The following is a 27,238-nucleotide window of genomic DNA, read 5'->3' as shown; positions in this document are numbered from 1 at the left end:
GATATTGATCAGAAGTGTGAGAGACATATGAAATTCAACTACCCCTTCATACTCATACTGACACTAATAATTATGCCAGATTTTTTCATGATTAGAAACTCAGTACTGAAACCCGAGACAGATTCAGGTTTTATGGATCTGAAGTTTATAAAATGTGCAGAGGTAGCAGTGATAGTGCTATTAATAAGAAAATTCATGAAAAATTACTAATACAAAATTAGGAATTGACCTTGACAGGGCCCCATAATAGTGAAAGGCTTAGAACCCTAAATTTCCTTAGTTTGGTAGTTAATATCCTTCTGCCCCTAATTATTTGTCTCCATCTAAAGTTTTCTTTTTAAAGTTTCTGCAGTATATCACACCAGTGCCTTTTTTTTTTTTTTTTAATTTTTATTAGTTGGAGGCTAATTACTTTACATCATTACAGTAGTTTTTGTTATACATTGATATGAATTAGCCATGGATTTACATGTATTCCCCATCCCAGTCCCCCCTCCCACCTCCCTCTCCACCCGATCCCTCTGGGTCTTCCCAGTGCACCAGGCCCGAGCACTTGTCTCATGTACCCAACCTGAGCTGGTTATCCGTTTCACCCTAGATAATATACATGTTTCAATGCTGTTCTCCTGAAACATCCCACCCTCTCCTTCTCCCAGAGTACACAAGTCTGTTCCATACATCTGAGTCTCTTTTTCTGTTTTGCATATAGGGTTATCGTTACCATCTTTCTAAAGTCCATATATATGTGTTAGTATACTGTAATGGTCTTTATCTTTCTGGCTTACTTCGCTCTGTATAATGGGCTCCAGTTTCATCCATCTCATTAGAACTGATTCAAATGAATTCTTTTTAATGGCTGAGTAGTATTCCATGGTGTATATGTACCACAGCTTCCTCATCCATTCGTCTGCTGATGGGCATCTGGGTTGCTTCCATGTCCTGGCTATTATAAACAGTGCTGCGATGAACATTGGGGTGCATGTGGCTCTTTCAGATCTGGTTTCCTTGGTGTGTATGCCCAGAAGTGGGATTGCTGGGTCATATGGCAGTTCTATTTCCAGCTTTTTAAGAAATCTCCACACTGTTTTCCATAGTGGCTGTACTAATTTGCATTCCCACCAACAGTGTAAGAGGGTTCCCTTTTCTCCACACCCTCTCCAGCATTTATTGCTTGTAGACTTTTGGATAGCAGCCATCCTGACTGGCGTGTAATGGTACCTCATTGTGGTTTTGATTTGCATTTCTCTGATAATGAGTGATGTTGAGCATCTTTTCATGTGTTTGTTAGCCATCTGTATGTCTTCCTTGGAGAAATGTCTGTTGAGTTCTTTGGCCCATTTTTTGATTGGGTCATTTATTTTTCTGGAGTTGAGCTGGAGGAGTTGCTTGTATATTTTTGAGATTAATTCAGTGCTTTTGATTACATAAGTGCTCATGGCTTTTTATACAATATACAAAGAAAGGAAAATACTTAAAAACATGTTTGTATCATTCAGCTTTCTGGTTCACTTCATTAACCCATCTGTCTGCTTTTACCACCAGTTAGTATTTTAGCAGTATATATGCATGCACATACACAGACATTTTTTTTTTAATAATGCCGTGGATTATTTCTATCATTTTCTTTACAAAGTATGTGTCCAATTATTCCTTCTCATCTCTTATTCTGATGTATGGTGCTATTACCCTTCTGTTTTTTCAAGCAGTAGTGGTGATTCATTGTGACTGGTCACTGCCCTGCACCTGTGAGCCGAAGTTCTCTGCCATAGTTCTCTGAAAGCATATTTGCTTTGATGCTGCTTTTGAGTATTTACAGCTTATTTCAAGACCCAGGTTTGGGGTCTTTGGGGCTTGCTTCCTATATATTTTTTGTCAGAGTGAATATAGTTCTATCAAAAGACGTAGAATTTGCTTACAGAATATGAGACTTACAGACAATGTTGAATACCATTTTAAATTATAAATTCCTTTAGGATGTTTCCAGAATTCCACTAATTTTTCTTTACATATATAGCATATAAAAAGTACATTTTGGAGGTTATAGCAATTAATAACCCACTCTTAGAGTACTGCTATGCATCAAATTTTAATAGATTGGGGCCCAACAAAACATAAGCACGTGCTTCCAGGTTAACCTCCTTCTGGACACAGTTAAAGTATTTTCTCTCATATCACTAATTGATGAATATCTTGAGATTTCAAGGAGGTCAGTTTTTGAAAGTTCACCATTTGCCACTATATATGCATACACTGGGATTTTTCTCAACATATGCAACCAGAATAAGTCTTTAAAATGTGTTTCACAGGACAACCTTATGATTTCCACTGGTTGATTTCATAATAAGTTAATATTATATCTTTGAACATAGGAAAGGAGAAATTGATTAAGGTTATACACATGATTTCATTTAGAGAAGAAAAATAAAAGATTATGGTGCTAGAGAATTGGGAAATTATTTTTCTGTCCAGTGACTCACCTCAAGTCACACTGCTAGTGGTACAGAGTCAATATACACCAGCATTTAAGAGCCTGGCCTTGGATCTAGATAGATGGGTCTGACTTTCAATGATGCTGTACATAAATTTATGGCATGCAAATTTCTCATCTTTTATAAATTTCATATCCTCTTCTATAGAGTAAAAACAGTAAGTCCTATTGCATATATATTTATTGTAAGAAATATTCATATAGTAAATATATTCTGAGTGCCTAGTAGATATAGAAACCGTCCAGGATGCAAAGAGGTTTCCTGTTCTCATGGACTCTTATGATTTAGTTGGAAACAAACAAAAATTCTATATTTTAAAGTAGTGAATAAAAATAGTGTGGTATGATAGAAAGTTACTGATTAATTTTAAGTTCGATAGTCAGGGAAGACTTCTCTAAGGAGAAGGCATTTGAGCTGAGGTCCAAAACACAAGAAGGATTCACCCATGAAAAGTAAAGGGGGAAAAACATTCCAGGCAAATGGTACAGTTGATAGGCCCAATAATAGAACAAGCCTGGTGTTTCTAAAGAAGAGAAAAAAGGCCAGTGTTTTTCAAGATTAGTGATGAAAAAGAAACTACTACAAGCCAAAATAGGAGAGGAGCTTGGTAAACCAATGGAAGTAAGTCAGATTACTCTAAGTAGAATGAAGTGGTCAAACAGATTATGGCAAGGGTCAATGTTGACATTTCAGGAATCACTGAACTAAAGTAGGCTGAAATGGGTGAATTGAACTCAGATGACCATCATATCTACTACAGTGAATTGAACTCAGATGACCATCATATCTACTACAGTGGGCAAGAATCCCTTAGAAGAAATGGAGTAACCATCATAGTCAACAAAAAAGTCCAAAATAGGGATGCAATCTTAAAAATGACAGAATGATCTCTGTTCATTTCCAAGGCAAACCATTCAATATCATGGTAATCCAAGTCTGTGCCCCGACCAGCAATGCTGAAAAAGCTGAAGTTGAATGGTTCTATGAGACCTACAAGACTTTCTAGAACTACCACCCAAAAAAGATGTCCTTTTCATTATAGGGGACTGGAATGCAAAAGTAGGAAGTCAAGAAACACCTGGAGTAACAGGCAAAGATGGCCTTGGAGTACAGAATGAAGCAGGGCAAAGGCTAATAGAGTTTTGCCAAGAGAATGCACTGATCATAGCAAACACCCTCTTCCAACAACACAAGAGAAGACTCTACACATGGACATCACCAGATGGTCAATACCAAAATCACATTGATTCTATTATTTGCAGCCAAAGATGGAGAAGCTCTACACAGCCAGCAAATCAAGACTGGGAGCTGACTGTGGCTCAGATCATGAACCCCTTATTGCCAAATTCAGACTTAAATGAAAGAAAGTAAGGAAAACCACTGGACCATTCAGATATGCCCTAAATCAAATCCCTTATGATTATCCAGTGGAAGTGGGAAATAGACTTAAGGGACTAGATCTGATAGATAGAGTGCCTGATGAACTATGGACGGAGGTTCATGACATTGTACAGGAAACAGATATCAAGAATATCCCCAAGAAACAGAAATGCAAAAATACAAAATGGCTTTCTGAGGAGGTCTTACAAATAGCTATGGAAAGAAGAGAAACAAAAAACAAAGGAGAATAGAAAAGATATACCCATTTGAATGCAGACTTCCAGAGAATAGCAGAAGATATAAGAAAGCCTTCCTCGGTGATCAGTACAAGGAAATAGAGGAAAACAATAATATGGAAAAGACTAGAGATCTCTTCAAGATAATTAGAGATACCAAGGGAACATTTCATGCAAAGGTGGGCTCAATAAAGGACAGAAATGGTATGGACCTAACAGAAGCAGAAAATATTAAGAAGAGGTAGTAAGAATACACAGAAGAACTGTACAAAAAAGATCTACATGACCCAAATGATCATGATGGTGTGGTCACTCATGTAGAGCCAGACTTCCTGGAATGTGAAGTCAACTGAGCCTTAGGAAGCATCACAAAAAACAAAGATAGTGGAGGTGATGGAATTCCAGTTGAGCTGTTTCAAATCCTAAAAGATGATGCTGTGAAAGTGCTGCACTCAATATGCCAGCAAATTTGGAAAACTCAGCTGTGGCCACAGGACTGGAAAAGGTCAGTTTTCATTCCAATCCCAAAGAAAGGCAATGCCAAAGAATGCTCAAACTACCTCACAATTGCACTCATTTCACACGCTAGTAAAGTAATGCTCAAAATTCTCCAAGCCAGGCTTCAACAATTGCATGAACTTCCAGATGTTTCATCTGGTTTCAGAAAAGGCAGAGGAACCAGAGATCAAATTGCCAACATCCACTGGATCATTGAAAAAGCAAGAGAGTTCCAGGAAAATGCCTATTTCTGATCTATTGACTATGTCAAAGCCTTTGACTGTGTGGATCACAATAAACTGTGGAAAATTCTTCAAGAGATGGGAATACCAGACTACCTCACCTGGCTCTTGAGAAACCTGTATGCAGGTCAGGAAGCAACAGTTAGAACTGGACATGGAACAACAGACTGGTTCCAAATAGGAAAAGGAGTACCTCAAGGCTGTATATTGTCACCCTGCTTATTTAACTTATATGCAGAGTACATCATGAGAAATGCTGAGCTGGATGAAGCACAAGCTGGAATCAAGATTGCCTGGAGAAATATCAATAACCTCAGATATGCAGATGACACCACACTTATGGCAGAAAGTGAAGAACTAAAGAGCCTCTTGATGAAAGTGGAAGAGGATACTGAAAGAGTTGGCTTAAAGCTCAACATTCAGAATACTAAGATGATGGCATCTGGTCCCATTACTTCATGGCAAATAGATGGGGAAACAGTGGAAACAGTGACAGACTTTATTTTGGGGGCCTCCAAAATCACTGCAGATGGTGACTGCAGCCATGAGGTTAAAAGACACTTATTTGTGGGAAGGACAGTTATGACCAACTTAGACAGCATATTAAAAAGCAGAGACATTACTTTGTCAACAAAGGTTCGTCTAGTCAAGGCTATGGTTTTTCCAGTGGTCATGTATGGATGTGAGAGTTGGACTATAAAGAAAGCTGAGCATTGAAGAATTCATGCTTTTGAACTGGTGTTGGAGAAGACTCTTGAGAGTCCCTTGGACTGCAAGGAGTTCCAACCAGTTCATCCTAAAGAAAATCAGTCCTGAGTGTTCATTGGAGAGACTAATGTTGAAGCTGAAACTCCAGTACTTTGGTCACCTGATGTGAAGAGCTGACTCATTGGAAAAGACCCTGATGCTGGGAAAGATTAAGGGCAGGAGGAAAATGGGGCAACAGAGGATGAGATGGTTGGATGGCATCACCGACTCAATGGACATGAGTTTGGGTAAACTCCAGGAGTTGGTGATGGACAGGGAGGCCTGACCTGCTGCAGTCCATGGGGTCGCAAAGAATCAGACACAACTGAGTGATTGAACTGAACTGAAGTAGAATAAAAGCCATCAGAGAGATGTTATTTAACTTTATTTACTAAATAAATCTTATAGGGTTGATATTTGAAGGAACATACATTGAATTAAAGAATTGTTTTCAGTTTTGTTTTTGTTTCCCTCATCTAGTATTTCATTTCTCATCCTAAGTTCAACTGAAATTCCTTTGGGAAAGTTCTCTCTTCTAGGTGGATGTGTTTGAGTGAGGCTAATCTTCCCTACTTACCTGGTAGATGTCCTGACAGAAACTGAGCATATGTATCCAATATGCAGATTGAATATGAAGTGGACTAATAATGGAATTGATGATGTTTGGTATCTGATCATATTGAGTAGACACTTGCTACAGTTTCTATCCTGGCCCTACCCATAGTGTTCCTATTTTTGAGATCTGCATCTCCATCATTCCCATTGAGTTTGTAATCTCCTAATATATTTCTAATACATTTTTTTTACCCAATGGGCAGTTGACTTTTCAGGTTGCTTTCAACCAGAGTGTTAATTAATACAGCACACAAATGTGTTACATATGGTATGGAATGTTATGATTGATGGTAGACTAAACTTGAATTCAGGCTTCCTAACTTTCAATCTCTATCAAACTCGCTCCTTTATGTCTTTTAGGTAGTTTCTGCTTGGCTATCAGCAGTTAGTTTTCTCTACCTAGAACACATTAGGCTTTTTGTGTTGTATGTGCTTAATTGCTTGGTTGTTTCCGACTCTTTGAGACCCCATGGACTATATAGCCCAGGCTCCTCCATCCATGGAGATTCTCCACACAAGAATACTGGAGTGGGTTGCCATGCCCTTCTCCAGGGGATCTTCTCAACCCAGGGATTGGGCCGAGGTCTCCTGCATTACAAGCGGATTCTTTACCATCTGAACCACAAAGGAAGCCTGCTATTGCTTACTGTGACGACATTTGCCAAATGTTTCACTTCCCAAGCAAATCTCAGATTTTTTATTCTAAAATTTCAGTAGGCAATTTGTTTGGGTATTTTGTCAGGACAGATATAAACAAACACATGGAATAATTCATGTTCAACTCTTGGTTAAGCATTTCTGTAATCAAAGTGAATGTTTTAGTTTGAGTGGGAGAAGGGTGTGAAAGAGTGCAAATGCATGGATTTTTTAAAATTATTAAAATTGGCTTTAAAGTAGCAAAAATTAAAGCAACCTAAACTCATTCATCCTAAGAAATATGATTAAATGAGCTTTTATGCCATGGATTGGCAGCTGCAAGACAAAGTACATTCCACTATTGATGCTGTCAATCAGATCATCCTGTAATTCCGTACTGTAAAAATCTGTTTATTAGTTGAAGCTAGCTGAAAGTACTCCCTGAGTTTCAATGCCCTGCCATGATGAAACAGGGTTTATAGCCACAAGAAACAGAAGGGGAACAGATGTTTGAAGGACTCGGCAGGTAAACAAACCCTATTCTCAGTCTGCATTGAGAGTCCTTTGTTGAATTGCATCTTTGAGAAGAGATATGTTAAAGACAATCAACTGTCATTCATGCAATGATCTGGCTCTCCTCATTAAACTATGCAATATAGCACTGTCTTGCCTTTTCCATTCCTGTGCCCTGTGCCAAAGGAACTGTCCCCAACCTATTCCCATAACACTTTGGTAAAGCCAACACCAAAAGTTTGACCAAGTCCTAAGTCTAATGCTAACGTCATTCCTCCAAGGTCCAAGAGCAGTGAAAGTGTTAGCCACTCAGTCATGCCCGACTCTTTGCGATCCCATGGACTACAGCCCACCAGGCTCCTCTGTCCATGGCATTTTCCAGGCAACGATACTGGAGTGGTTTGCCATTTCCTTCTCCAGGGGGCCTTTCCAACCAAGGGATCCGACTCAGGTCTCTTGCACTGAAGGCAGATTCTTTACCAACTGAGCTACCAGGGAAGCCCCAAGAGCAGTACACACATCTTAGAAAGTAAAGGTAACTGCTAAAATTGTTTCCAATTGCGTGTGCTGCCTCCAATGCCGTTCACAACGTGTATAGTTGCACGGGTGTCTCATTAATGCTTAAAAATAGGGATTGACAGAAACAATTACAGTTTCTCTTAAACTTGTATTCCTCCTTCAGTTCACTGAAAGAGTATTAGACGGGAGCCAGGAGATCTGAATTCTACTTCTGGCTCTCAAACTAATGAGATATGTGACCTCAAGCATATTACTCAATCTCACTGGCTTTTTCTTCTTTAAAAATTATGGGAATAGGCTATGTGACCTTTGAGAATGATGACAGTTATATATTGAATCCCAGATTGAAACAACTGATAATATGATGGGATTTTTTTTTTCTGGGTGTAAGAAGTATATTTTGCCCACTAAAATATTGACATATTTGAAGTCCATGGGACCAGTGTTTGAAATTAGAAAATATTCAGGAGAATGTTTGAGATCAGGAAAATCTCTGAAAATTAGGGACCTGGTCTTACTGTATTAATAAGATTACCCTATAATTCTAAAATTCTAGTATCTTGATATTTAAAATGTCTTGGTGAAGCAATAGTGTACTTTTCTTTTCTTAATTTTTTTAAATCATGTTTATTGCAGTATGATTTACACACAGTAAAATTTTAGAGTTCAGTCCTGTGAATTTTGACAAATGTGTTTAGAGTATAACTATCACCACAAGAACGATCTAAAATGTTTCCATCGCTCTAGAAAGTTTACTCAAGTTCCTTTATAGTGAATCTTCTCCTCTCATCCTCAGTCCCTGGAAACCACTGATTTGTTTTCTGCATCTATACTTTTGCCTTTTCCACATATCATGTAAATGGAATCATGCGATATGTTGCATTTTCATTTATGGTAATAACTTGAAATTCATCTGTGCTGTATCAGCATAGGCCTGTGATAGGCAGAAAAATACACACCCTTCTATGCCCCAGAGGTTGCCACACCCTAATCCCTGAAACCCGTGAATATTTTACCTTATATGGCATAGCAATTTTGCTAATATGTTTAAGATTACAAGCCTTGAGATGAGATATTATCCTTCCCCCAGCTATAGCAGGGAGATGAGATGAGGAAGGAGGAGAGATTAGAAACATAAGATAGACTCAATCAACCATTGCTGGATCTGAGGTCAGAGGAGAAGAGGACCCAAGGAAGGTGGTTGGCCATCCCTGTTCTTTCAAAATCTATATAGAAGTCACAGTTTACCAGTTATACATCATATTATGTTAAATTTGAATTCATCTGTGTCTCTTGCTTCAAAATGTTTATTAGTCTCCATGTCACTGTTGTTGCTTAGTTACTAATCATATACTGACTTGTCGGAGAAGGCAATGGCAACCCACTCCGGTACTCTTGCCTGGAAAATCCCATGGTCGGAGGAGCCTGGGGACAGAGGAGCTCATGAGGTCGCTAAGAGTTGGACACGACTGGGTGATTTCACTTTTACTTCTCACTTCCATGCATTGGAGAAGGAAATGGCAACCTACTCCAGTGTTCTTGCCTTGAGAATCCCAAGGGCGGGGGAGCCTGGTGGGCTTCTGTCTATGGAGTCACACAGAGTCAGACACGACTGAAGCGACTTAGCAGCAGCAGCATACTGACATGTAGCCCACCAGGCTCCTCTGTCCATGGAATTCTCAAGTCAAGAATACTAGAGTGGGTTGCCATTCTCTTCTCCAGGGGATCTTCCTGACCAAGGGATCAAACTCACATCTCCTATATTTGCAGATGATTTCTTTACCACTGAGACAACAGGGAAAATCCCTAGCCTCTGTCTCTTCATCAGTTAATACTTTCTAATCAATCTTAATAAATACAAAAGGTAAGTTGTCACTCACCATAAGGAATTTTAATTTTTTTCACTAAAGGATTGTGCCTCTAAGTCTTTACTATTAAGGCTGTTTCTGTCGTTCACTGGCCATCTGAATGTGGCAAGTTGTTCAACTTCTGTGTTTAATTTGTTCAGTTCAATTCAGTTCAGTCGCTCAGTCATGTCCAACTCTTTGAAACCCCATGAACCACAGCATGCCAGGCCTCCCTGTCTATCACCAACTCCCAGAATCCACCCAAATCCATGTCCATTGAGTCAGTGATACCATCCAACCATCTCATCCTCTGTCGTCCCCTTCTTCTCCTACCCTCAGTCTTTCCCAGCATCAGGGTCTTTTCCAAATGAGTCAGCTCTTCACATCAGGTGGCCAAAGTATTGGAGTTTCAGCTTCAACATCAGTCCTTCCAATGAACACCCAGGACTGATCTCCTTTAGGATGGACTGGTTGGATCTCCTTGCAGTCCAAAGGATTCTCAAGAGTCTTCTCCAACACCACAGTTCAAAAGCATCAATTCTCCACTGCTCAGCTTTCTTTGTAGTCCAACTCTCACATCCATACGTGGCCACTGGAAAAACCATAGCCTTGACTAGACGGACTTTTGTTGAGAAAGTAATGCCTCCGCTTTTAATGTGCTGTCTAGCTTGGTCATAACTTTCCTTCAAAGGAGTAAGCGTCTTTTAATTTCAGGGCTGCAGTCACCATCTGCAGTGATTTTGGAGCCCCCCAAAATAAAGTCAGCCACTGTTCCTACTGTTTCCCCATCTATTTCCCATGAAGTGATGGGACCAGATGCCATGATCTTAGTTTTCTGAATGTTGAGCTTTAAGCCAACTCTTTTACTCTCCTTTTTCACTTTCATCAGGAGGCTCTTTAGCTCTTCTTTACTTTCTTTCATAAGAGTGGTGTCATCTGCATATCTGAGGTTATTGATATTTCTCCTGGCAATCTTGATTCCACCTTGCTGGTCTCCTCCAGCCCAGCATTTCTCATGATGTACTCTGCATGTAAGTTAAATAAGCAGGGTGACAATATACAGCCTTGATGTACTCCTTTTCCTATTTGGAACCAGTCTGTTGTTCCATGTCCAGTTCTAACTGTTGCTTCCTGACCTGCATACAGGTTTCTCAAGAGGCAGGTCAGATGGTCTGGTATTCCCATCTCTTGAAGAATTTTCCAGTTTATTGTGATCCACACAGTCAAAGGCTTTGGCATAGTCAATAGATCAGAAATAGATGTTTTTCTGGAACTCTCTTGCTTTTTCGAGGATCCATCAGATGTTGGCAATTTGATCTCTGGTTCCTCTGCCTTTTCTAAAACCAGATGGAACATCTGGAAGTTCACGGTCCACGTATTGCTGAAGCCTGACTTGGAAATTTTTGAGCATTACTTTACTAGTGTGTGAGATGAGTGCAATTGTGCGGTAGTTTGAGCATTCTTTGGCATTGCCTTTCTTTGGGATTGGAATGAAAACGTACCTTTTCCAGTCATGTGGCCACTGCTGAGTTTTCCAAATTTGCTGGCATATTGAGTGCAGCACTTTCACAGCATCATCTTTCAGGATTTGAAATAACTCGGCTAGAATTCCATCACCTCCACTAGCTTTGTTTATAGTGATGCTTCCTAAGGCCCAGTTGACTTCACATTCCAGGATGTCTGGCTCTAGATGAGTAATCACACCATCATTATCATCTGGGTCATGTAGATATTTTTTGTACAGTTCTTCTGTGTATTCTTGCCACCTCTTCTTAATATCTTCTGCTTCTGTTAGGTCCATACCATTTCTGTGCTTTATTGAGCCCATCTTTTCATGAAATGTTCCCTTAGTATCTCTAAGTTTCTTGAAGAGATCTCTAGTCTTTCCCATTCTATTGTTTTCCTCTATTTCTTTGCATTCATCACTGAGGAAGGCTTTCTTATCTCTTCTTGCTGTTCTTTGGTACTCTTTTAATTTGTAGAAGGTGAAAAATAATAAACTTCTTATGAAGGTTAAATGAAATCATATATTCTTAAGTGTTTATTTGAAACAGTGCCTGGATTAGAAAAAGCACTCAAGAATTGATGGTTTTACTTTTATTACGCTTTTTAGTAACATGAACATTTCCAAATGTAGATTTTTATGACCTCATGTTCTCAAATATTAGGCTCTCTTGTGGGATACACCTACTAATTAAACACCACATCAACGATAATGCCAGACACAGTCTCATCACTAGAACAGTTAAGCTTTTTCCCTTTGAATCTTCTAACTAAACAGGTAATTTTGACTATACTTGTAGAAAAGCCTGAGCTTTAGCTCCAGCCAAACAATTGTCATCATCTACTGCTGATTGTTGCAAGTCCCATGACTTTGGGCATGTCATTTAACCTCTCTGAACTTGGTGAAAATAATCTCTGGCTCCCAAAGTTATTGAGAGGCTTCTACCAATATGAACATGGTACATATTTTGCAAATATTTATTTTCTTCTCCAAAGAAGAAATTTTGAGATTTAGACAACAATGTGTTACATGGTCATGAATAAATAGCATAAATAGAAATATGTGTATGATTTGATGTTCATACTCTGTGACTAACTTTTTTCAAGTGCTAATTTGCATTGCAGAGTTCTGACTCAATTTATGATGTCCTGAGGTTAGGGATATTAAATAATTTTTTTTCTTTGCATCTGTTAGGAGTTTTATGAGGGTCGAAGTGCTTTGAGTCTTTGTTGTTCTGATTGTAAATCAAATCAGTCTAGTTGTAGCTGGGTATTAATTCACTGAACCTTGAAAGGACATGGGAATCTTGGTGGGATGAAGGGCTATGTATCCGTTTCAACTCTTGTTTCTTCTTATATGACTGCAGCATATGTGCATTACTTGCTGATGGGCTTTTAATGTGACTCAGTGCACAGATGTCTGAGAGCCTGACCATTCAAGCTGCCTCTTTACCTCTTCTTGTTTTGATATGCTTAGGCCTACAAAGGCTGGAGTTCGATTTGACGGGGCTGCGTTATTGAGACTCTGAAAGTTTGCCCACACTTATGTGGCAGAGAAAAATGTGACTTCAGTAGGTAGCCTGGGAGCTTTTTGAAAGTTGGTAACTGCTAATACAGCTAGTTGTCCTTGTAGTGTGTGTGCATTAAGATAGTATTTCATCTCTACCATCAACCCGTTTTTATGTGAATAAGGACAGCAGAGAGGGAAAAGGCAAATATTACTAGTGCCTGCTGAAAATATTGCTTTTTCAAAAGTTCTGTTTTTAGAGTAATGAAATGGTAGTTCAATCCATTAACATTTCAACCTCACAATATTAAGATTAGAAATTATGTTTCATAGAACTCTCATGGGCTACCCCAACCTTATCTCACCTAGAATAGTCCTACTTTTAACTGTTTGACGCATTTTACCTTGGTGCATCTTTTGCCTTCCTTCCTGGCTCAGACAGTAAAGAATCTCTGTGTTGTAGGAAACCCAGGTTTGATCCCTGAATTGAGAGGATCTCCTGGAAGGGGATAACTACCCATTCCAGTATTCTTGCCTGGAAAATTCCATGGACAAAGGAGCGGAACCTGGCAGGCTACAGTCCATGGGGTCACAAAGAGTCAGACACAACTTAGCAACTGAACACGCATGCACAATGGTCTGCAAAAATTTTACTAATAAAATAAAGTTACAAAACAACATGTGTAATCTAATGTGGAAACATTTCTCAGCCACTTTTAAGTCTTCCTAGGACTCTATTGTCGACTTCCGTAAGACCTTAAACCCCTAAAAGACAAAATTTGTGTCCTACTAATTGGTAATTCCCTTCAGTTCTAGCATAGAGTTTAATTCAATAGATGTTCAGTTTTAACATAAATGCATATTGTCTTACCTGTGTGGGCTTGCAGACTGGTTACTCAGACTGCAATGCAAAGAATCTGCCTGCAATACAGGAGACACGAGTTTGATCCCTGAATTGAGATAATCCCCTGGAGAAGGAAATGGCTATCCACTCCAGTATTCTTGCCTGGAGAATTCCATGGACAGAGGAGCCTGGAGGAGTACAGTCCATGGGGTCACAAAGTGTCAGACATGGCTGAGCCACTAACACTGTCACTTTCACTTATCTGTTTACATCTCCATATATATTGTTTACATTTATAAAAGTTTAAAAGTTTTTATACTATTTACAAAGTATGTATGCATAGTAGTTATTGCTTTTGGTAACTAACATTTATCAGATATCTATTACTTGCTAAGTGCTATACTACATAATTCATACATATTTGCTCACTTAAAGTTTATGGTGATTCTATCAAGTGAGAGATGCCATTATTTATTATCACCAGTATTTTCAGATGAGGACTTTGAGGCAAAGAAAGGTTTATAAATTTGGCCAAGTATCACACAGGCAAGTGGTAAGTGATAGAGCTATTTTAAACTTTAGATTCATCCTGGCCCTGGCAACTTTACATTTAACCCATAAACTACTCTACATTTTATGACTCATTTACCTTTATTATACCCTATAAAGAGAATTAGGGACTTTGAAGCTAACACATATACATAAAATAGAAATTAGAAAAGGATCAAATTTAAAAATATAAATGAAGTTCTAAAATCTTCTTGCTGATCTCCAGTAAGCATTCTCATACACTCTGGGGAGTGACAGTCCAGTTTGATAGTACTGATAAGATGATATAAACCTGTAAACAATCACACAACACTAGCTTAGTTCTCTTAATGCTTAAATTAAGCATTCTATTTTCTTTTTGTTAAAACCTAGACATTATAAATATATCTTATCAAGAGATAAAGATAGTTTACACCCTTTCAGGAAAAACAAAAATGAAAACAGCTGGCCAGTCAGGAATGTTCGAGAAATAAAAGAGGCACAGGAAATAAATTTAGAATATAAATGTTTGTTCTATGAAAAGTTATACACCAAAACTATATGACATACATCAGATCAAGAGTGTACCTCTATTGATCTGCCTCAGGTTGCGTTGTCATCGGCTGTTTGGAAATTATTTGAATATCATAACCTATTCTTTTCTTTCCTAACATTTTTCTATATTTTAATCTTTGCCACTGTTTTATATTGAGGTTCATAAATTCTAATTTTTAACATAATGTAACAGAGGATGAGATGATTATATACTATCACTGACTCAATGGACATAAATTTGAGTCAACTCTAGGAGATATGGAGGACAGAGGAGACTGGCATGCTATAGTCCATGGGGTTGCAAAGTGTTGGACATAACGGCGATTAAACAGCAACGTGACATATCCGAAGAACAATAGACTGTCAAACTAAATTTTGTGATGGTCATAAAGAAATGCCCAGCTCAGATAAATTACTTTGGGGGAACAATTTTATCTTTTTCAATATCAGTTTCTTTAGCTGTAAAATGAAGTCAGTGCCTTGAATATAGAACGTACTAAATTACTTCTTAAAAAAGGAACAGGAGAAAGGTGGAAGGGAGGAGTTAAAGTATATGGTTAGGTTTCTTAGCTGTTCTAAAATCCAGTGACTCTGATGTCTAAAATTTTGTTTTGAGTTTCAAGTTGGAAGGTTGAAATCAACTTTTTGCTCACTGTAAACCATAGCTCTTGCTGCATTCGAATGTAGAATTCCCTCCTGGAATCTTATAGGATTTAAGATTAAAAGTGATTGCTCACTGGTCACACTGTTTAAAATTCTCATGTTATTTAGCATCTAAGTCTCTCTATCTGTTTTATAAGGCCTTCTTCAAAGACCCATTCACATGCACATACAAAATCCCATCAAGCTGATTGATATTACAGATAGAATTTCTAGTTAAATATTCATTGCCACTCCTTACATTCTCCTAATTCTCAATTTGCATTTGAAAAATATATATTACTTGACGCTGATTTTATTTAAAGCTGGAATTTGAGAAGCAACTTTTCTCAAAATAGGATTTGAGATCAAAAATGTTTGGAAAGAGTGTGCAGGTTCTGAGCTCGACAGTCTAAGAATGAACTGCCTTAAAGATGATGATAGTAATGATTGACAGATTTCAGTGTCTTCTAGTCTTTACATGTGTAACATTAGGAATTTGAATCATCCTTAGAAAATTAATATTGTCTACTTTTTCCAAAATTTAATAAACCTTTTAGAGTCGAAGCTTAGCAAATGCTTCCTTCACAAAGCATCGCATATATTGTCTTTTTTGACTGACTTTATTTTTCCATTGTCAATGTGTAGAAATACAACAGGTTTCTGTGTATGAATTTTGTATCTGCAACTTTACTGAGTTCATTGATGAGCTCTAGCAGTTTTCTGGTGTCATCTTTAGGATTGTCTGTGTATAGTATCACGTCACCTGCAAATAGTGACAGTTTTATTTCTTCTTTTCCAACTTGGATTCTTTTTATTTACTTTTCTTCTCTGATTGCCATGGCTAGGACTTCCAAAACTGTATTGAATAAAAGTGGCAAGAGTGGGCATCCTTGTCTTGTTCCTGATCTTAGAGAAAATGCTTTTAGCTTTTCACAGTTGGTATGATGTTAACTATCAGTTTGTCATATGTGGCCTTTATTTTGTTGAGCTATGTTTCCTCTATGTCCACTTTCTAGAGAATTTTATCATAAATGGACATTGAATTTTGTCAGAAGCCTTTTCTGCATCTGTTGATATGATCATATCATTTTTATTCTTCAATTTTTTGATGTGGTATATCACACTGATTGATTTGCAGATATTGAAAAATCCTTGTATCCCTGGGGTAAATTCAACTTGATCATGGGGTATGACCCTTTTGATGTGTTATTGAGTTTGGTTTCCTAGTATTTTGTTGAGTACTTTTGTGTTTACATTTGTTCTGCTGAAAGATTCATGATCTGCTGAAAGACTCATTTTCAAGTTCAGGGGATTCACTAGCAAAATAACTTTACAATTTAGTAAGTGAAAAATAAAGACGTTTATTCTATTAATAGTAAGTTACATTATGAGGACAAATAGTATATTAAGAGTACATATAGTACTCATATGTATAGTATAGTACAGTATGAGGGCAAATAATATAGTAAGTAATATAGCAGAGGAACCAGTGATCAAATTGTGTATATATATATGCAGAGGAATGAGTGGTCAAATTGTCAACATCCTTTGGAACATACAAAGAGCAAGAGAATTCCAGAAAAACATCTGCTTCTGCTTCATTAACTATACTAAAGCCTTTGACTGTGTGGATCACAACAAACTGTGGAAAGTCTTAAAGAGATGGGAATACCAGACCACCTGACCTGCCTCTTGAGAAATCTGTAAACAGGTCAAGAAGCAGCAGTTAGAATTGAGCATGGAACAACAGACTGGTTCCAAATTGGGAAAGAAGTACATCAAGGCTGTATATTGCCACCCTGTTTATTTAACTTACATGCAGAGTACATAATGCAAAATGCCAGGCTGGATGAAGCACAATCTGGAATCAAGAATGCTGGGAGAAATATCAGTAACCTAATATATGCAGATGACACCACCCTTATGGCAGAAAGTGAAGAGGAACTAAAGAGCCTCTTGATGAAGGTGAAAGAGGAGAGTGAAAAAGCTGGCTTAAAACTCAGCATTCAAAAAACTAAGATCATGGCATCTGGTCACATCACTTCATGGCAAATAGAGTGAAAAACAGTGGAAACAGTGAAAGACTTTGTTTTCGGGGGCTCTAAAATCACTGCGGATGGTGAGTACAGCCATGACATTAAAAGACACTTGCCCCTGGGAAGAAAAGCTATGACAGACTTAGTCAATATATTAAAAAACTGCCAACGATGGTCCATATAGTCAAACTATGGTTTTCCCAGTAGTCATGTACGGATGTGAGAGTTGGACTGTAAAGAAGCCTGAGCACCAAAGAATTGATGCTTTTGCACTGTGGCGTTGGAGAAGACTCTTGAGAGTCCCTTGGACTGTAAGGAGATCAAACCAGTAAATCTTAAAGGAAATCAGCTCTGAGTATTCATTGGAAGGACTGATGCTGAAGCTGAAGCTCCAATATTTTAGCCACCTGATGTGATGAACTGATTCATTAGAAAAGACCCTGATGCTGGGAAAGACTGAAGGCAGGAGAAGGGGATGACAGAGAATGAGATGGTTGTATGGCATCACTGACTTCATGGACATCAGTTTGAGCAAGCTCTGGGAAATGGTGAAAGACAGGGAAGCCTGGCATGCTGCATTCCATGGGGTCACAAAGAGTCAGACATGACTGAGTGACTGAACAACAACAACAAATTTATACACACACACACACACACACACATATATATATAGACACTATAGATATATTTACACACATTACCAAATTGGAAAAAATAGTTCCCAATATGCAACTAGAATATCAGGAAACAAGTTTATATATCACCAAACTGGGGAAACACATACAGATTCAAACTGGAGTTTCCAATTAAAAGATATATAAACAATACACCAAGAAATCAAAGGCACATCACCAAATTGGAGGAACACTTACATCTATTCAGATTTAAGAAATGCTAGGAGATCCCTCGGATAGCAACATGGAGTTCCCAATTAGAAAATCTGAGACAGTGCCTCCATCCCGCGGGTGAGACCCAGAGTACCATCCAAAGGAATCCTATTTTTATTGCCAAGCTGCAAGCTGATAATCATCGGCTTACATGCAAAGATGCAGCTCTGGCTATTATGCTAAATGCTTGTATCTCTAGTTCAAAGTCTCAAGATGTTTGCTAATCCTCAGAAACTAGCCAAATTCCCAAGGTCCAGAAAGCTCCATGACTTAATCCCTTCCCTGTGACTTCCTTCCTTGTGTGTTGGTTCCCAAGACCTACTTTTCCCATCTTTGCTGGCCAGCAGCTTAGCATGTAACTCCTTTCAGGGTCTCTGTTCAGTCAAAGGCCTATTGTTGCCTCTAAAGCCTGAACAGGACTATTTCTATTACTTTCATCAACACTGTTCATCAGTGATATTGGCCTATAATTTATTTTTTTGTTATATCTGTTAGGGTTTCGTATCAAGGTGATGATGGCCTTATAGAATGAGTTTGGGAGTATTCCTTCCTCTGAAATTTTTTGGCATAATTTCAGAAAGATAGTTTCAGAAAGATAGGAATCCACTCTTTTCTAAATGTATGATAGAATTTTTCTATGAAACCATGTGGTCCTGGACTTTTGTTTGTTGGGGGTTTTAAAATCATATTCAATTTCAGTACTCATGGTTTATCTGTTCATATTTTCTCTTTCTTCCTGGTTCATACTTAGGAGATTGTACCTTTCTAAGAATCTGTCAATTTCTCCTAGGTTGTTCATTTTATTAGCATATAATTTCTTATAGTAGTCTCTTATGATCCTTTGTATTTCTGTGGAGTCCATTGTAACTTCTCCTTTTATATTGATAAGTATATTAATTTGAGCCCTCGCCTCCTTTTTTTTTTTTTTTTTTTTGATGAGTCTGGCTAAAGGTTCATCAAAATTAATACACAGAAATTTGTTGCATTTCTATACACTAATAACTAAAGGTCAGACAGGAAAAAAAAATTTAAATTCCATTTACCATTGCATCAAAAAGAATAACAGCTTTCCAGGTGGGTCAGTGGCAAAAGAGTTTACCTGCCAATGCAGGAGATGCAGGTTTGATCTGTAGGTCAGGAAGATAACCCTGAGAAGGAAATGGCAACCCACTCCAGTATTTTTGCTTGGGGAATCCCATCGACAGAGGAGCCTGGTGGGCTGGAGTCCTAAGTTTCGCAAAGATTTCAAAAAACCTGAGCATGCACGCACACACCCCATGCAAAAAAAATAAAGTACCTAGGAATAAACCTCCCTATGGAGGCACACTTCATATCAGTCAGTTCAGTCACTCAGTCTTGTCTGACTCTTTGCAACCCCATGGGTTGCAGCACGCCAGGCTTCCCTGTCCATCACCAACTCCCAGAGCTTGCTCAAACTCATGTCCATAGAGTCAGTGATACCATCAGACTGCCTAATCCTCTGTCATCCTCTTCTCCTCCTGCCTTCAGTCTTTCCCAGCATCAGGATCTTTTCCAATGAGTCAGTTCTTTGTTTGCATCAGGTGTCCAAAGTATTGGAGCTTCAGCTCTAGTAACTATCCTTCCAATGAATATTAAGGACTGATTTCCTTTAGGATGGACTGGTTTGATCTTCTTGTAGCCCAAGGGACTCTCAAGAGTCTTCTCCAACATCACAGTTCAAAAGCATCAATTCTTCAGTGCTCAGCTTTCTTTATAGTCCAACTCTCAGATCTATACATGACTACTGGAAAAACCATGACTTTGACTAGATAGACCTTTGTAGGCAAAGTAATGTCTCTGCTTTTTAATAAGCTGTCTAGGTTGGTCATAGCTTTTCTTCCAAGGAGCAAATGTCTTTTAATTTCATGGCTGCAGCCACCATCTGCAGTGATTTTGGAGCCCCAAAAGTAAAGACTGTCACTATTTTCATTGTTTCCCCATCTATTTGCCATGGAACTGGAAGTGTTGAGCCTGGATGCCATGATCTTCATTTCTTGAATGTTGAGATATGGCTCAGTATAAAAAAAGTCCAATCAAAAATTGAACAGAAGACCTAAATAGACATTTCTCCAAAATAGACAAACAGATGGCCAAGGGACACATGAAAAGATGCTCAACATTGCTAATTATCCAAAAATGCAAATCAAAACTACAATGAGATCAGAATGGCCATCATCAAAAAGTCTACAAACAATAAATGTTGGAGAAAGTATAGAGAAAAAGGATCCCTCCTATGCTGTTGATGGGAATGTAAATTGATACAGCTACTATGGAGAGCTGTATGGAGGTTCCTTATAAAACTATATGATCCAGCAATCTCAATCCTGTGTATATATCCAGAGGAAAAGATAGTTTGAAAGGATGTATGCACCCCGGTGTTCATGACAGTACAGTTTATAATAGGCAAGACATGGGAGCAGAGCAACCTAAATGTCCATCAGCAGACAAATGGATAAAGAAGATGTGGTACCTATATACACTACAGTGGAATATTACTCTGTCATTAAAAAAGAATGAAATAATGCCATTTGTAGCACCATGTATGGACCTGGAGATTATCATAAGTGAAGTAAGTCAGACAAAGATAGATATCATATGATACTGCTTATATGTGGACTCAAAAAAAATACAATGATCTGTTATTTACAAATCAGAAACAGACTCTCAGAGAATGAAACTTACGGTTAGCACAAGAGAGTAGGGGTGGGAGGGATAGCTTGGGTGTTTGAGATTGACATATACACATTGCTAATTTTAAAAATAGATAACCGACAAGGATCTACTATATAGCACAGGGAACTCTGCTCAATATTCTGCAGTAATCTAAGTGGGAAAAGAATTTATATAAGAATAGACATATGTACATGTATAACTGAGTCACTTTGTTACACGCCTGAAACCAACAAACATTGTCAATCAACTATGTGCGTGCTTGCTAAGCCATTAAAGTTGTGTCTGACTGTGTGTGACCCTATGGACTGTAGCCCACCAAGCTCCTCTCTCCATGGGATTCTCCAGGCATGAATACTAGAGTGAGTTGCTATGCCCTCCTCCAGCAGATCTTCCCAACCCAGGGATCAAACTCCTGTATCTTATGTCTCCTGCATTGGCAGGCAGTTCTGTACCAGAAGCACCACCTGGGAAACCCAAATCAACTATACTCCAGTATAAAATAAATTTTTAAAAAATTATTCTTACATAAAGTAAAATATTTTATTGGGGCTTTTGGATATTTCCTAAACTGTATCTATGATTTTAAATCTGTAAGTAGGAACCCAGAGTCCCCCTTGTTAAATATATATTTTATGTGTGAAAGCATCCTCTTGAAATGATTGTTTCCTAGTTTAGCAGTTATGCTTCCAGATGTAATTATGTATTAGCCAAGGATATGAATCCTCTCACTTGTAATCATGTGTTCTCATTAGGAAACTGGCCGTGCCATAGGAAATCAGTGATTAAACTTCCATTCAGTGTAGTTTCTTCATTAGTCCTTGGAACAGGTGTCAGGATTATTCTCTATTGGCATTTTGCTTGGTACCTGGACTATTAATCTATTTGTATGAAAAGTTGGGATGATATATTGTCTCTGCCTTAAATCCTTTATATTTTGTGAGTTTCTTTGGCATTTAATGTAATGGATAACTCCCTTTGGGTCATTAAAAACAAGAAGGTCAGGTTTTCCGTTTTCCTGACACAGCAGAGCTCTGATTGACTGTAAAGGCACAAGGCGATATCTTCCACTTTGAAACTTCCTATGGGATGAGAGTAATGTAAGTGATTGTTTCAGGTGGAAACAGCAATAAGCCACATGTGAGCTTATTTCACATTAGCACATGTTAAGAAAACAATCAGCGTTTTCTTGGAACTACAGTAATTGTATTCAGTCTTGTATGAAGGTAGAAATATGTTTTTGGTGGAAAGGAGAGAAGGATTTATAGGAATCTAGCTTAATAATTTTAAAAATAATACAAAGTCCCCTAACCAGAATAGAATATTATAATACTACACAGTACCCTATGTATGTTAATAAATTTATCCCTATAATCCTCTTATGCAGATACTCTTCAGGTTTACTATCAACTTCAAAATCTAATTCATGATCATACACTTTAATTCCATAGCTGAAAATTTCTCCTTCAAATTTCATTGTTTCCACTCATCATTTTCCCATTCTCTTGGACAAGCTTCTCCTCCACACTCCCGTCCACCTCCTTCCCTCCTTATCATTTTTATTTTCATGATTCAAAACTTAAAAATAAAAACAAATTAACCAAATTTGTTAAGGCCCTATATCACAGTTTTATTTCAAAAGCTGCAAAGGGAGGGGACAAAACTGACCAAGTAAAGAATAGTCATTCTAGGAAAAATATACTTTTATAGTAAAATAATTGATTAGGTAATCATCACTATATGTATATAAAGAAAAAGAATATCCTGATAAAGAGTGTTATACACCTGATTGATAGCCAGTGAGCTGGCTACTTAATTTCAAAAGAGGCCTTATTGTACATAGAAAACCCTAAAGATAGTATCAGAAAATTACTAGAACTAATCAATGAATTTAGCAAAGTTTCAGGACACAAAATCAATACACAGAAATCACTTGCATTTCTATATACTAACAATGAAAAATCAGAAAGAGAAATTAAGGAATCAATCCCATTAACCTTTGCAACAAAAAGAATTAAATATCTAGGAATAAACTTACCTAAGGAGACAAAAGAACTGTACACAGAAAATTATGAGACACGAAAGAAATCAAAGACAACATAAACAGATGGAGAGATATTCCATGTTCCTGGGTAGAAAGAATCAATATTGTAAAAATGACTATACTACCAAATGCAATCTACAAATTCAATGCGACCCCTATAAAATTACCAACATCACATTTTTCACAGAACTAGAACAAAAAATTTCACAATTCATATGGAAACACAAAAGGCCCTGAATAGCCAAAGCAGTCCTGAGAAAGAAGAATGGAGTTGGAGAAATCAACCTTCCTGACTTCAGATTATAATACAAAGCCACAGTCATCAAGACAGTATGATACTGGCACAAAAACATAAACAGACCAGTGGAACAAGATAGAAAGCCCAGAAATAAACCCATGCACCTGTGGGTACCTTATATTTGACAAAGGAGGCAAAAATATACAATGGGGCAAAGACAGCCTCTTCAATAAATGATGCTGGGAAAACTGCACAGCTACATGTAAAAGAATGAAATTAGAACACTTCCTACACCATGCACAAAGATAAACTCAAAATGAAAAAAAAAAAAAAGATAAACTCAAAATGGATTAAAAACCTTCATGTGAGCCCAGAAACTGTAAAACTCTTAGAAGAAAACTTGGGCAGAACACTCAATGACATAAATCAAAGCAAGATTCTCTATGACCCACCCCCCCCAGAGTAACAGAAATAAAAACAAAAGTAAACAAGTGGGACCTGATTAAACTTAAAAGCTTTTGTATAGCACAGAAAACTATAAGCAAGGTGAAAACACAACCCACAGAATGGGAGAAAATAATAGCAAATGAAACCACTGACAAAGGATTAATTTCCACAATATACAAGCAGTTCATACAACACAATGCCAGAAAAACAAACAACCCAATCAAGACATGGGGAAAAGACCTAAACAGACATTTCTCCAAAGAAGACTTACAGATGGCTAACAAACACATGAAGAGATGCTCAACATCACTCATTATTAGAAAAATGCAAATCAAAACTACAATGAGATATCACCTCACACCGGTCAGAATGGCCATTTTCAAAAAGTCCACAAGCAATAAATGCTGAAGAGGGTGTGGAGGAAAAGGGAACCCTCTTGCACTGTTGGTGGGAATGTAAATTGATACAGCCTCTGTGGAAGACGATATGGAGACTCCTTAAGAAACTAGGAATACAACTACCATATGACCCAGCAATCCCACTGCTAGGCATATAGCCTGAGGAAACCAAAATTGAAAAAGACACATGTATCTCATCGTTCACTGCAGCACTATTTATAATAGCTAGAATATGAAACAACCTATTGTATTTGATGTGATTGTGATTGTTTTCTTTATTTCTTTTCCAGATAATTTTCTTCTTAGTGTGTAGAACTGGGGAGATAAACCTGACTTAAAATTGATGTATTTACATATATTATATGTAATCAGTCAATCAATTCAGGTGCTCAATTGTGTCTGACTCTTTGCGACCCCAAGGACTGCAGCATGCCAGGCTTCCTTGTCTATCACCAACTCCTAGAGCTTACTCAGACTCATGTTCTTCGAGTTGGTGATGCCATCCAACCATCTCATCCTCTGTGTATATGTTTAGTATTTTATTTTTAGAATAGTTTCAAGTTTACAGCAGAAATGAGTAGAAAGTACTGAGATTTTGCATATATGTCCTGTCTCTACATTTTCATAGCCTCTATCACCATCCACACCCCCTATTATAAGGTACATTTGTTACAAATGATGACATCCATTGACACATCATAATCACCCAAAGTCCATAGTTTACATTAGAGTTCACTCTTGATGTTGTACAATCTCTGGGTTTGGACAAATGTATCATGACCTGTACCCACCATTATGTAATCATAGAGAGCTGTTTCACTGCCCTGAAAATCAACTGTGCTCCATGTATTCCTTCCTTCTTTCCTTCCTGGTGACCACTGATCTTCTAACTGCTTCTATGGTTTCACCTTTTCAGAATGTCATATAGTTGGGATCATACAGTATATAACCTTTTAAAATTGCCTTCTCTCACTTAGAAATATGCATTTAAGTTTCTTTCATGTCTCTTTAGTGCTTGATAATTTTGTTTTTGTTTTGTAGTGCTGAACCATAGGACTTCATTTTAGTGATGTATCATCTTCCATTGAATAAATATGTCACAGTGTATTTATGCATTCACCTAATGAAGAACCTCTTTGTTCTTCCATAATTTGGCAAATATAAACCAAGATATGCTATAAATATTCACATGCAGGTTTTTGTGGGAATATAAGTCTTCACTGAATTTGGTAAATAACAAAGAAATCAACTGCTAGATCATATGGGAAGACTATGTTTCGTTGGCAAGAAACTGCCAGACTACCTCCCAAAGTGACTGTACCATCCAGCATTCCCACCATCAATTAACAAATTTCTGTTCTGTCATAACCTAACCTAAGCATATGCATTATGTTCTTATATGTTTTTTATTTGATTTGCTAAAATTTTGGATGTGAATTATGCTGTCTCCCAAATTTCTGTCCCAATCAGGTCTGAAACAGATTGTCTTCTGTTTCAAATTCTATCATATTAAATAGGATAGTTATTTCCTCTTTTTTTTAAATTATGGGAATACGTCTCTCTCACTCTCATTTTCTCTGTCTTCTCCTCCCCCTTATTCTTATAGCTATTTATTTCTTCCACACCACAATTATTGTGTACTTATTATTGACAATCTCAGTGCTCTTTTTAAAGATGAACATTGCCTAGAATCCTTGATATTTAGGACGCTTAGTCTACCGGAGAGAAATGGACATATTACAAATGATTCAGGTTCAACCTGGTAACTGAATATGATAGGTTACTACAGGAATTGTTGTGTGTGTGTGTGTGTGTGTGTGTGTGTGTGTGTCTTCTTAGTTGTGTCTGACTTTGGGATCCCTTGGGCTGTCACCTGCCAGGTTCCTCTGTCCATTGAATTTTCCAGGCAAGAATATGGGAGTGGGTTGCCATTTCCTACTCCAGAGGATCTTCCCAACCCAGAGATCAAACCTGTGTCTCTTGCATCTCCTGCACTGGCAGGCAAATTCTTTAACACTAACACTACCTGGGAAGCCCCAGGAATTCCTTTAGTCAAAGATGTAATGCTGGAGTTAAGACTAGTTTGCCAGATAAACCAAGCAAGGAAACTTTTCAAAGAGGAAGTAGCCTATCAAAATCAGGTAAACAAAGGACAGCATGTCGTGTTTTGGAAATTACTAGGGTATGTTAGATGATGAGCGGATTTCATAAAATAAAGGATGGTATGTCATAGTCAAGAAATTTTGATTTTATCCTATTAGTGATGATGGTGAGATTTATATTTCAAAGAGCAATTGCTTAGAGAAAGCTGGATTTGGGCTGGGATACCACTTTGGAAGTAGTTTTAGCAGTCTAAAGAGACAAGGGGATGAGTTCAAAGATAATTTAAGAGAGTAAACATGACCTATTGCTGACTAAATATGGGAGTAAGGAAGGAGGAGGAACAAAAGGTAATTTCCATTGTTTCATGTGTTTCTCAATATTGTTTTTTGTTCTTACCTGTTTTGTTGGTTTCTGCATCTGTGTGGGTAGCAACACCATTCATTGACCTAAAAATATAAAAGAGAAGAGACATCTCATTAAGGGAGTTATTTGGTTTAACTGTGAATTGCCTGAAGCCAAGGTGCTTGTCTCATATACAGGGAACATGAAGGATAGGCGGGTGGAAGTAAAGGTCTTAAGTCAAAAGGGGATTGGATGTCCGGAGTTACAGATCTGTGAGTTACCAGTGCTGTATCTGAGTTGGGAGAATATTTAAAGTGCTTCAGATCCAACCACAAATATCGCTGCTTCACACAGCTCTGCAGATCTGAATGTATATTGAAGTAAAGGCCATACCCGAAGCAGAGCAGTGTCCATGTGGATAAGATCAGAAGTGCAGTGATTGATCGCTCCCTGTGAGATAAGCATTAAACATCCCTGTGTGGCAGCCGTCATCGACTGTTGGTAATATGTAGGTATAGATCCTTTGCGCAGAATAACAAATGCCAAGAAAACTTGGAACTTCACAGAGAAGCTATCTCATTTTGATAATCAGTTATTATATAAAAAGTTATTATATTTCTCCTCTTATGTAGGAAAGATATCAAATAGAAAGATACAAAAAAATTTTTTTAAGTCAATATAGGTCGTTTGTGTGAACTCACATTGTGGAAATCGTGAGTCATAAGGAAAGAGTATTTTTTGAAAGAAAGAT

The 27,238-nt window shown here is 37.8% G+C and overlaps 1 protein-coding gene and 1 long non-coding RNA gene across 8 annotated transcripts in view; one reads left to right on the top strand and one right to left on the bottom strand.

Annotated features, from left to right (window-relative positions):
- LOC139039432 (uncharacterized) overlaps positions 1-13,252 on the bottom strand; it is a 29,945-nt gene extending 16,693 nt beyond the window's left edge. The window contains exon 1 of the long non-coding RNA XR_011492696.1: positions 13,137-13,252. This is a non-coding gene — a long non-coding RNA (uncharacterized lncRNA). The remainder of the gene's footprint in view (positions 1-13,136) is intronic.
- Positions 1-27,238, top strand: part of LINGO2 (leucine rich repeat and Ig domain containing 2) — a 1,346,710-nt gene that overhangs the window by 942,653 nt on the left and 376,819 nt on the right. The window lies entirely within an intron of this gene.

This window comes from Odocoileus virginianus, chromosome 18 (genome assembly GCF_023699985.2).
Source record: "Odocoileus virginianus isolate 20LAN1187 ecotype Illinois chromosome 18, Ovbor_1.2, whole genome shotgun sequence".
NCBI lineage: Eukaryota > Metazoa > Chordata > Mammalia > Artiodactyla > Cervidae > Odocoileus > Odocoileus virginianus.
This window is presented reverse-complemented; position numbering and strand designations above follow the sequence as displayed.